Here is a 13,487-nt window from a genome sequence, read left to right as displayed (position 1 = left end):
AGGTCCAGTGAAGCTATTAGACATGGAAGGTAATGAATTTACTGAACCAGTCAACTTGGATAGACTGAAGAAATTTTATGTATGACTTGAAACGTTTATGGCAAAACCCAATTAATAAATTCACCTTTTATGTTCTTATTAACTTTAACGATTGCTGTCTTAAGTTTATGTTGATATGCAAATGTTGTGAATTTACCTTGATGACATAAAATAGCATGAAATATATCAAGCATTTCAAGCAAAAGGCCTTTCATTCATAATAAGCACATACATTCATATAATTGCTTCAATAATTGTCTCGTACATTTCTTTAGAAAGCAGGAGAGGGGCATCTACATGCCAGGTCCTAACAAAAATCTAGCAGTCAACAGATTACCCGACTCTGAATCAGCACTGACACCAAAATAAGCCTGCAGCCAAGAGCGGTACAAGTTTGAAGAAAAGGTATTGGCCACATCAGAAATGGGTATAATCGTGTGACTACACTAGGTGCAAATAAAGCGAGAAAGGAATCATTATGTAATAAGGCCACCCTTGAACCGAGTGTAATTAAGGACAATCTGATGACAGTCGTACTGCCTAGCTACTCAACTACAATAATAAGCCATAGCCATGGTCAAGCCACACATGGGCACACAAAGCCTGTATGAAGAAACTGTGACTCGCTCTATATAGCGCTAAGGACAAGTCCACCTGACTCCCTCGAAGGTGAGATCTTGAAAAGCAGCAGTCCTGTCTTTAACAGTCTCATCGGTCAAAGACGGTGACATCGAACATAGACTTACAGTCTATAATCAAACATCAAATGGTCCAATGGTGGATCCATCACCTGCAACTTCTCAAAAGCCCACAACTGCAAAATGTATTCAAAAAAAGAGAATAGAAAAGTAAAAGAAAAAAAAAGCTCATTAAGTTGAAAACCCACAAAGGGCGGCTTAAGTAAAAAAAAAAAAAAAGAAAAGAAAAAAAGCTCATTAAGTCGAAAATCCGCAAAGAGCGGCTTAAGCAAAAGTTAAAGTACAAAACAAAAAGGAAAAAAGAGAAAAAAATAAATAAAAAGGAAGAGAAAAATGCATTTACCTGCGGTAGAAGAGGATTCCCTATCGGACCAAGTACCGAGCTCGAGATCCGAGCATGCTCTCCTAGCCAAGTAAATGTTTCAGCCAAAATAAGTGGAAAAGGCATGTGGCGCCTAGCCATCTGCTCAACTATGGGCACTAGTCTAAGGCTTCCATAGCCGTCAATACCACTGAATAGCAAGGACTGACTAAGAATGCAGAAATAGATAAGTGAAGGCCAGTACGGGCTAGTATGGTCCATACTTAATGCACGGTCTACAAATAGTCACAAGGGCATGACATTAACACCAAAGTCATAAGACAGAATCTCGTAAGCCGAGAAACTGAAAATAAGCAGAATCAATGAAGCGGGGTCTATATCCAATTGAGGCACTGCAGAAACTTCTTCGACCACAGGTATCCTTCCAAAAATCATGCTGAATTCTTAAAACAATGGACAGATCTCGAAGTCATTATGGCGAAATAAGTTTTCCAAAGGATAAAAATGGTTAATCAACCATTACAGCAAGCCGGGTTGAACCCAAATGTTTCGATAGTAGCTTAGCCCATTGAGTTCGAATGGTGAAAGAAAATCCCAATCCTCACAGCTAAAACTGTAGACCAATGTTTCGAATGCATGTGCTAAGGACCGATCCATGAAGAATGGGGAAGAAATGAAAAGTTTGGGGAAGTTTTTGAGTAAGAGCTTCATTTAGAAAGAGAGAAAAGCACTTATAAAGCATGTAGGTTGGTTATGGGCTTTTATAGCAAGAAATGAAACGATAACTTGACAGCTAGCTGCCACTGCAGCATTAGTGGCGCATGCCACCAGCTAGCATACAGCTAAAAAATATGTTATTTGTTGATTTTCAACTTTCAAGTTCAATAAGTAGAGTAAATATCAGCTATAAAGCGAAAGTACACCAACATCACTTGGAAATTTATAAAGAAATTGGCATTTGCCTTTTATAAATAAATATAATCACTTCTTTATAATACCATTCCCCAAACTAGGTCCAAGATACAGAAAAACAAGAACGAAAGAAGAAAACAAGGTAAAAGAAAACTAGGGCACCCAACTCAAGACATGTTGGAAGCTGTCTTCTCTGAGTCATCATTGCTAGACTCCTTAGTCTCTTCAATGATCACCGACTTGCGTCTAGCTCCGCGACCTATATGTCTGCCGCGCTAAGTCCCCTAACCAAGACTAGTAGGAGGCGCCATTCTAGCTCTCTACATACATTCATAAGCATTAGTAATTTTATTTCATGCATACATGGCATAAGCATTACATATATTCTTTGTGTTGTTTATACTTACAGATACATGCTCATCTGAAAGCCTCGCAACTGTAAATTTGAGGCGCGCCGCTTCATAAAGCCGACACACCTCATCATAGTCGAAAATGGACACCTGCAAAATAAGGCAGCGTCAGGCAATAAGAGGGTCAAACAATAAAAGAGCAATTATTAGGAATAAAAGTAGATAATAATCACATGAATACAATCGGGCGATGACATCTAGTACGAACTCACAAGGTGTGTCTCCAACATAACTTGGGTTACTTGACCCATGCCGTCCAGGATGAAAGAGAAAGAAGCACTCGGTCTGTGCTCCGGCTTGCCGATAATGACAGTCGTGTCCAGAGCACTGGAATTGGAGCCTGTCCTCACGCACTTGCCATGCTGCTAGGATAAGTATAGTCAGTGAAAAAGAGGAGAAGATACTAGGCAAAGCCAAGAATAGAATAACAAGAAGAAGAAACTTACCTGTACTTGGCCATCCCCCTAACCTCTGTCCAATCCCCTCGCCTCAGTAAGAGGATCAAACTCTGCTGGTGGAGGGATGTGGACCAAGAGCTGGGTCCATACAAAAATGGCATAAGCGCCAGGCATGAAGGCTGCTAAATGATCTGTGGTAACCAATCCTCTCCGACTGGATGGATATGGTAGACATCATGTAATAAAGAACATCATGAGGGAATCTCCTCCATGCGGTCCTAATTTCTACTCGTAGACCCTGTCTTCGAGGTAGTACATATCATATAATAGACCTGGAAGGAGAAGCCGTCTGTGCTGGTACTCGACAACCGCTTGGATAAAGTCGGGATAGTCAGCCACATCCCTCCATGGATACCTCTCTATCTGCAAAAGTTACAATAAAAGAAGAAGAAGAAGAAGAAGAAGAATGAAAATCAAAAAGTAAAAGAGAAAAAAAAGAAAGAAAGAAAAGAGAAAGAAAAAGGAAAAAAAAAAAAGAAAAAGAAAAACAAAAGAAAAGAAAGGAAAATAAAAGCAGTGAGAGGTACCAACTTACCCGATCCTAACGCAGGCTGTTCAGCAGCTATTGGAACATCGAGACCTCCAAGGTAATATGAGCATACCTCCTGCCAAATCTCTATGCTTGACCCCGAGGGAGAGACCTTGCATTAATATCGCCCTCAAAGCCATATAGGCTCGGCATGGGGAGGACTCGGTGCTCACAAGCCTAAACCTGTATAAAAAATAAAGTAGAATGTCAGTAAATAAGAGAAAAAGAACAAGAATAAAGCAGAAAAGAAAGAGAAGCACCAAAGAAAAGATAGTTTAATACCATAATAACGCGCCTGTAGCCAACCTTCACGTGTGCTCCACGGACACATAGATCCATGCCATAATAAAGGTATGATAAGGCAACAACTCCCCAGTTGAACTGCCTCATCATATCCAAGTCGTGTAGAGGTGGTAGCAGTGCTAAATCCACATCGTTACCATAGTTTGGAAATAAGGTAGTCGACAGTAGATAGAAAAGGTAGGCCCGTGCTACCACATCTACGTCCAGCTCTGCCACTCGGTCTCGGAGCATCTCCTGATAATGAGCAAAGATGCTCTCATAACGAACCCTATTGTCGGAAAGGGTGGGCTCCACTCCGATAATGAGCAAAGAGGCTCGCACACAGGCCCGTACGGTCCAATGTCCTCATTCGATCGTCAATGACGATAAACCGTCCTCCAAAAGGAAGCCTTGTAATAGCAGCAAAATCAAGTGGCGTGATCGTCATCTCACCAAACAGTGGATGGAAAGTATGAGTGGTATCTATCCAACATTCTGTGAGTTCTAGAACACTAGAGGGAAGATTCTGCCCTTGCACCTAGGGAAGAGTATCAACAAATCAGCCAAAGCCAGCCTCCCGAATGTGATCCTGGACCGCACAGGGAGCCAGTCGAATCACTTGCCAGCTGCATAGGTGTTGTCGCCGGCTTTCCCGTGCTTTGCACTCTTCTATAAAAATAAACCATTATAAGTATGACTAATAAAGTGCAAAGGCACATGTTTATGTGTTTTAATACAGGTAAGTAGGAAAAATGACAAAAAATAATAAAAAGTTGGTGTTACACAGCTACTATGGCGTAAGGCACTACTCAAGTGGCGTGCACCGCTAGTGCTGTGAAGCACACCATAAGGCTACAGAGCAGCCAAACAAACCTAGAAGTGGCTCATGCTAGACGCAATGACGCCCGCCACAGACCGAAAACACCAACAAGCGCCCAAACAGGTAAGTTTCAACCCAATTCTTTATTTCTAACCTAATTTTTGCATGTTTCTGGGCAAATCATGCTGCAGGCTGATCGTAGTTCCCGCTTCAGGAATAAACTCCCGTATTTTCATCCCATGACTCACAGGTTGAGTCACGGGATCGATTATCGCATCAGCAAGAAACCAATCCACAACATTCTTAGCAGCCATGAGTTTCGGTTGCAAGAGGAGCTAAAAGAAGAAAAGAGAGAATTTGAAAAGAAAGTGAATGAGTTAGGTTGAAAGTGACAAACGAATGTCACTTTCACCTTTAATAAAGGTTAATGAGCCTATGGGCCCAATTTAAGTCTCCGCGCCCAGTTTGGTCTAAAGGTCCATTAGTCGTGACCAGCTCTCATACTTAGCCGGTAACTAGCTGTGAATACTCAAATTTTGAGGCTTCTAATGTTGCTGGTGGCATGTGAAACTCTTTAAATGGAGGAAAGCACGCCTGCTACAGTGCCGTGCCAATTAATTTGACTTTGCTAAAAAGCCAGTTTTCCCGGCCGCGGTGGTGGCGGCCGCCCTTAAGGGCGGCGGTAGCCGCTATCGCCGGTGGGGGGCAGCTGTGAATACTCAAATTTTGAGGCTCAAAGAGCCATTTTTTTGGGACTGCAAACAGTCCGGTCGGACCGGAGGTCATTCAAAAAAGTTCACCGGAAGTGTGCCAATATGGTACTTGAAATGTCCGAAAAATTACGAGGATCACGGAACTGGTCTCGGAATATTTTTTGGAGGTCCGAAACTCCCGGAAAAGCCTCCGGAACGAAAAAAGAAAAAGGGGAAAAGGCACACGTGCCCGCCCGCGGGGTGGGCATGCCCGCCCAGACCAGGCAGGCACGCCCGCCCTCGAAGGCGGGCAGGGGCGCCCGGGATCACGTTTTTTCCTATAAAAAACGGCTCTGGGGCTCCGTTTTGAGGCACTCAGTCTGTGTTGACGGACGCTCCTTCTCCCTACGCTCTTTGCGATTCTTTACTGCTTTCTTGCATTTTTTAAGTTTTATTTTATTTTTGTGATACTTGGTCACTTAAAATTAAACTAAAATTAATTCCCTTAACGAGGAGCTTAACCTGGAGTTAAGAAGCGGTCGACGATTAAATCAGGTATGTAAGTTAAACTTTGCCTATTTAATTTTAGCACTTCATGCATGCTTCTCTTCTACTCCTAATAATTCTACAACTACATAAATGCATTTCATGTCATAAACGGCCTCAATTAAATAAAATTAGGCTAAATGCCCGCTTAATCAATAATCGTGGTATTAAAGTCTAGATCGACAGTATTGGCTTAAAATACCTAGTTAATTAATAGCTATGGTATGATTGCCTTTATTTCGAACAGCCTGGCTTAAGTCCAATTAATCAATAATTGTGGCTAAAAAGCCTTAATCAATCACGTTTTGGCAATAAATTGCCTACAATTAAATCAACCACATTTTGGCAATAAATTGCCCACGGTTCAATCAATTTTTGGCAAACAAATTGCCTATAAATTAGATTAACCATTTTTTAGCGACAAATCGCTTAAATTGCAATTTTTGGCTAAAAGCCTTCAAATACCAATTTTGGCACAAATGCCTTAATCACTTTGGCGACAAATCGCCTAATCAATTTTTGGCAAACTAATTGCCTAAATCCATCTTTTTGGCTAAAAGCCATAAATCAATCAATTTTTGGCAGTAATAAGCCCAAACATCAATCTTGGCGACAATCGCCCAATCATCAACTTTTGGCAATCAAATTGCCTAAATCACTCTTTTTGGCTAAAAGCCATTAAAATCAACATTTTTGGCATCAAATGCCTAATCAAATCAATCGATCTTTGGCAAAAAGCCTAAACAAAATGCACAAAGCATACACACTGTGAACCCCTTCCCCAAATGTCATAAGCATGTGATGCATATGATGAATGAGAAGAAATACACGTGATGTGTGTGAGTCGCCACCTTGTTTAATTATTTTAGGGTAAACTAGGAAAAAACCCTAAGTGACTCCATTTTTAATTAACCTAGTTACTAGATTAATTATCCCAATGATTAAGGCACAATCTACGAACCCGAGATGGATCCCGAGACTATGTCATGCTGATGAACTAACCGATGAATGAATGCTTTGCAAGGTGAATGATGGATTAATGAAATGTTTGAGTGATTTCGACTTGCCGCTCGGGGTTAAATCCCGAACGTGCCTACGTACTTCCGTTTGAATGGAAGATCAAAGTCAACGTAGTTCGATAGGCCTTCTTTGAAGGGCTTTGAAGGGGTATGCTTAATGCATGAGTGTGTATGCTTTGTGCATGAGTGTGTATATGCTTTGTGCATGAGTGTGTATGCTTTGTGCATGAGTGTATGTATGCTTTGTGCATTTTGTGTGTATGCTTTGTGCATGAGTGTGTGTATGCTTTGTGCATTTTGTGTGTATGCTTTGTGCATAAGTGTGTATGCTTTGTGCATGAGTGTGTATGCTTTGTGCATGAGTGTGTATGCTTTGTGCATTAGTGTGTATGCTTTGTGCATTAGTGTGTATGCTTTGTGCATAAGTGTGTATGCTTTGTGCATTTTGTTTAGGCATTTTGCCAAAAGATCGATTGATTCGATTAGGCGTTCGTCGCCAAAAAAGTTGGTTTTAAGGCATTTAGCCAAAAATTGGTTCATTTTAAGGCATTTTGCCAAAAATGTCGATTTTACGGCTTTGAGCCGAAAATGGTTGATTTTAAAGGCATTTTGCCAAAAATGTCGATTTTACGCGATTTGTCGCTAAAATGGTTGATTTTAAGCCTTTGGCCGAAAATTGGTTCATTTTAAGGCATTTTGCCAAAAATGTCGATTTTACGCGATTTATCGCTAAAATGGTTGATTTTACGGTTTTAAGCCGAAAATGGTTGATTTTAAGACATTTTGCCAAAAGATCGATTTTAAGCGATTTGTCACTAAAATGGTTGATTTTGGGCCTTTGGCCGAAATGTGTTGTTTTAGGTAATTAGTTTGCCAAAATGTGCGATTTAGGCTTTAATGCCACGATTATCGATTAATCGGGCGTTCGAGCTTAATCACAATTTATTGTCGAAACGTGATTGATTAAGGCTTTTAGCCACAATTATTGATTAATTGGACTTAAGCCAGATTTATTCGAAATAAGGCAATTGAACCGTAGCTATTAATTAACTAGGCTCTTTTAGCCAATATTGTCGGATTTAAGGCTTTAATACCACGATTATTGATTAACCGGGCATTTAAGCTTAATCGTGTTTAATTAAGACAGTTTATTTGTCTAAATGATGACGTGAATGCATTTATGCAATTGTAGAATTATTAAGAGTAGAAGAGAAATATGCATGAAGTGCTAAAATTAAATAGGCAGAGTTTTGTTTACATACCTGATTTAATCGACGACCGCTTCTTAACTCCAGATTAAGCTCCTCGCTTAGGAAATATTAATTAATTTTAATTTGTTTAATTTTAATGTCCAAATATCACAATAAAAATGCAATAAAAATTAAATTAAATGCAAAAAGCGGTAAAGAAAACGCAAGGAGCGTGAGAGGGAGAAGGATTCGTTCGTCAACACAGACAGAGGTGTCAAAAATAGGCTGAAAATGGTCTATTTATAGGCCATTTTTGGGTCCAGGGCGGCAGGTGCCGTCTGGCTCGGCGGCAGCTGCCGCCCAAGAGGCTGGGCGGCAGGTGCCGCCCATGCTGGGCGGCAGGTGCCGCCTGGGAGGGCAGCAGGTGCCGCCCAGTCGGTGGGGCGGCAGGTGCCGCCCATGCTGGGCGGCAGCTGCCGCCCAGTCGGTGGGGCAGCAGGTGCCGCCCATGCTGGGCAGCTGCTGCCGCCCAGGCGGTGGGGCGGCAGGTGCCGCCCATGCTGGGCGGCAGCTGCCGCCGTGTCCGGCGGCCGGCGCCGCCGTAGCTGGTGGTGGCCACCATGTCTCGCTCCGGGAGCTTTTTTGGGAGTTTCCGACCTCCAAAAATCATTCCGGGACCGGTTCTGCGATCCTCGTGAAATTTCGGACGTTTCAAGTACCATATTGACATATTTTCGGTGAACTGTAGAAAAGTCAAATTTACTGTAGTAAGGTCAAAATTTGAGTATTCACACACACACTCATGCATAAAGCATACCCATTCAAAGCCCTTCAAAGAAGGCCTATCGAACTACGTTGACTTTGATCTTCCATTCAAACGAAAGTACGTAGGCACGTTTGGGATTTAACCCCGAGCGGCAAGTCAAAATCACATTTCATTGGTCTAAATCACATTAATCACCCTGCAAAGCATTCATTCATAGGTTAGTTCTTCAGCATGACATAGTCTCGGGATCCATCTCGGGTTTGTAGACCATGCCTTTAACATTGGGATAATTAATCTAGTAATTAGGTTAATTAAAATTGGAGTCACTTAGGGTTTTTCCTAGTTTACCCTAAAATAATTAAACAAGGTGGCGACTCACACATCACGTGCATTTCTTCCTTAGTCACATGCATTCACCATGCCTTGATGTTTTGGGGAGGGGTTCACAGTTTGGCGACTCTGCTGGGGACGATATTATAATCTTTTTGCATAAAAAGTGGACTACAATTGTTGAATAAACTAACCTGCCCTTCTTTAGGGCATTACTTTATTATGCTTTGTTTTACAGGGTACCTTGACATAAATCGAGTGTTCTTTCTTTAAGAATACTAGATGAGAGGAAATTTGAACTTAAGTGACAAATTTGATTAAGACTTTTAAATTTGTTGATTTATTTGCACGATTGAGAATCTTTTTCTCCATTGCATAAAAAAATGAATTTCAAATGAATTTCTTCTCTCTCTGTTCAAACTTCTGAGTCTGGATAGCAAGTAGCGCTAATCGGCAGGTCTCTTTGATTATGTCGACGGACAGCCAAAGCGTCCTCCCTGTTACCGCAAACCGTCCCTAATCCTTTTGGGGATTGCCCATGAGTATGCGTACCGTTGGACCCACGCGAAACTCCTTGTTTCACATGTGGTTAGGTATATCCATACTCAAGGTTCAAGGGTCCCTTATAAGCCTATTCTCTATTTGTGTCATAGCCTATAGAAACTATCCTTTAGGACTGTATGCACCCAATGATGCTGAATCATTCCATTAAAAATGAATTATGTTGTGATATTGTGCGCATTCACGCATTCATCCCATACTTCACAAAAAAAAAAAAAAAAAACATTCCATTTCAAAGCTGGAAAATCACATTTTGGCCCCTAAGGCCCAAAAATTTCCAATTTGGCCCCTAAGGCCCAAAAATTCTTAATTTGGCCCCAAAGGCCCCAAAATGCCCAATTTGGCCACAAAGGCCCAGAAGTTCACATTTTTGCCCCTAAGGCCCAAAAATTTCCAATTTGGCCACAAAGGCCTAAAAATTTCCAATTTGGCCCCAAAGGCCCAAAAATGCCCAATTTGGCCCCTAAAGGCCCAGAAGTTCACATTTTGGCCCCAGAGGCCCAAAAATTTTCAATTTGGCCACAGAGGCCCAAAAATTCTCAATTTGGCCACAGAGGCCCAAAAATTCTCAATTTGGCCCCTAAGGCCCAGAAGTTCACAATTTGGCCACTAAGGCCCAAAAGTTCACGTTCTTGGCCACAGAGGCCCAAAAATTCCCAATTTGGCCCCAAGGGCCCAAAAATTTCCAATTTGGCCTAAGGCCCAAAAATTCACATTTTGGCCCCTAAGGCCTAAAAAAAAAATTTTCTTTGAGAACTTAGGGCCTTTCGAATAGTCGAGGTGTCCAGCCCTAAGCACTCTACCTTACATATCACATCCCATTGGGTCCTATCGTAGGTGTCCTACCCTACCAATGCTACCCTACATTGTTTGGTCATACCACCCCACATCACAAGGGTCAAGTCCAAATACCTTACCCTTACACTACCCTACCTCACACTATCTCACATACCCTATGAAAACACCTTATATAGGATAGTCTAGTCGTTTTGACTATGTCCTTTTACAGGTACCCCCTGTTCAAGTGCCAACATTAGTGCTAGCCACACCTACAGTACTATCACCAACCTCACCAACTTCAACTGCACCAATGGCATCGCTTGCTGATATCCAAACCCTCATTGAACAACTGGAGGCCAGAATGGAGGCCAGAATGAATGAGGCACTAGCTGCCCAGAGGACCGCCCTGATAGCTGAATTGGGCAATGGGAATGGAAATGGAAATGGAAATGGGGCTTCTGCCGGGGGAAGTGGACCTGCTACCTCCAATCAAGGACCTGGTGCTGAACCGACAAACCCTACCCTTAACCTGGATGACATGCCCTCTAGAACTGCTTCTGAGCTGGAAGCTCAGAAAATGAGAGAGAGACTAGAACTCTTGGAAAGATCTATTACTGCCCTCAAGACACACAAAGAAGTCGTGGACATGGACTCCTTATCTTTGTTCCCCGAAGCAAGACTGCCGACAAAGTTCAAGATGCCCAACATGGACAAGTTTGATGGAACCACTTGTCCCAAAACGCACCTGAAAATGTATGTGGGTGCCCTCAACCCGTTTGGCCTGAACAGCGAGCTCCTTGCTCAGTTGTTTCAGCAATATTTGACTGGTGCTGCATTAAGATGGTTTGTAAGCTTGGATCGTTCCAAAATGAAGAATTGGGAGGACATATGCAATGCTTTCAACACGCAGTACCATTATAATATCGAAGTGGATGTTACCCGGAGGGAGCTAGAAACCACTAAACAAAAGAACAATGAGTCTTTCTCCTCGTTCCTTTCGAGGTGGAGAGCCAAAGCTGCTCAAATGATCAACCGACCTTCTGAACAGGAACAAGTTGACATAATAATCAAGAATTTACTGCCTGTCTACCAGTCACAGCTTCAAACACAGTACGTGCTTACGTTCCAATCGCTCATTGCGACTGCAACTAAGGTGGAAGACTTAATCCAGTTGGGTCAACTCAAAGAAGACTCGTACAAGAAGCAGAACCATGCTGGACTTTGAAAAACCGTCTACAAGACCTGGTTGACAATGGGTCCATCATCCCCAAGAGCAAGCTGAACATCAACCAATCCCTTGCCTAACCATGGGATTAATGCAAAAAAAATTTGCTAAACAAGAATCGTTCGATCCTTTCGAACTTTTCTTAGAAATGAATGAAGTTCGTGTCTGAGAAGGTTGAGATCAAGCCTCCAAAAAGAACAAAGGAATTGTTCAAGACCAACAACAACCTGTCTGATCGATTTAAGCATCGAGAGGAACAAAGTCACTACAGTCAATCCAATCCTAGTCCATCACAGTTCGCCTAGAGTCTATCTTTTAGGGTCTAGCTTTTCTTTTCATTTTCATTTCCATTCAAGTTTTTTTTTTCATTCAATTCAAATTTGTAAATCTAAGTGTCTTTTGTACACAAATTTTGTCTTATCAATAAAAAGGGATCAGTTTACGTTCCAATTATGTTTATACTCTTTCCCTATCCTTTCCTGTGAAAGCAAAAAAAATCAAAAAAAATAATAATAAAAAATAAAAAAATAAAAAAAAATGATGAAAAAAAAAAAGATAATAAAAATTGGCAAAGAAAAATGCATTCATTTGCTCTGCATCAATCAAAGCTGGGGGCATCCTAAGAAGCACCTTCAAAGGGGAAGTTTTGAAGGGTAATCATGGAAAAGATCCAGCAAAGGGTATGCAAGACTTCAAACAGTACCGAGGCAAAGCCGATTGAAGGGGTTAGGGCCAGAATGGTTTCTCCGAGAACCCAGGAATGGAAGGTGCTCTGACAGAGAGGTGTCTGAATTTCGAGCTTAAAAGCGACAGAATAAAGAAGTTATGTTTGGAATTGGGTTGGATCTGCACGAAGTTGCAATGCTATCCATACACTACTCAAGTCATCTCAGAATCAGGTTGCCTCGAAATTCTTTATGGAGAGGCTACTTCCAAAGAAGCAAAAGAAAAAAATGGGTCAAAAGGAACTTTTACACAAAAGAAAAAAAAATCAAGGACAAAGCTACAGGAAATCAAGTTGTCAAAAACGGGTCAACTGCAAGCTCTCCGTTAAATTCAAACCCATCAAGGGTAGATGACAAATCATTTCAGCCATAAGGACAAAGACCAAGCGGCTGCTCACATTTTGAAAAAGCGAGTTAAAAGAAGCAATCATTTCCACGAATTGGATGACAACAAACATCTTGAAAATCAAGCGCCAAGCATGGCACAAGTACAAGTGTCCTTATAAACAAGGATCATTTCTCAAAACAAGGAAAAGGAAGAGTCTCCTCAAAATTCCTTATGGAGAGGAGAACCATTGAGGAAATAAGTTTCAAATTCGGAGGAAGATAATGTTCAAGAAAAGGGATCAAATTAACCTCAAGAATTCAAACATGGCGAAGCCACAAACTCAAAGCATAAAAGCTTCTTCAACACTCAAGCCACTCAAGTTACCACCACAATGTGGGTATTCAAAACTCTTTGTGATGAATACAAGTCATATTTCATTCAACCAATGGTAAAACCACTACAACAACAAAGTCAGATTCGCCTAAGAGCTCGAGTCAATAAGTTGATTCAACATCCAGCCGGGAAGGAATCCCGCAAAGACATCAAGTCGGGAAGGAATCCTGCGAAGAAATCAAAACAGAAATGAATTCTGCATCAAACCGGGAAGGAATCCCGCAAAGACATCAAGCCGGGAAGAAATCCCGCGAAGAAATCAAGTCAGAAATGAATTCTGCATCAACATCAAGTCGGGAAGGAATCCCGCAAAGACATCTAGCCGGGAATGAATCCCATAAAGACATCAAGCTGAGAAGAAATCCTGCGAAGAAATCAAGGCAGCAATGAATTCTGCATCAACATCAAGCCGGGAAGGAATCCCGCAAAGATGTCAAGCCGGGAAGGAATCCCGCAAAGACA

Source organism: Jatropha curcas, chromosome 5 (assembly GCF_041381405.1).
Source record: "Jatropha curcas cultivar XTBG-Jc1 chromosome 5, XTBG_Jcur_1.0, whole genome shotgun sequence".
Taxonomy (NCBI): domain Eukaryota; kingdom Viridiplantae; phylum Streptophyta; class Magnoliopsida; order Malpighiales; family Euphorbiaceae; genus Jatropha; species Jatropha curcas.
The sequence above is the reverse complement of the archived record's forward strand: the minus strand, read 5'-3'. Positions refer to the sequence as shown.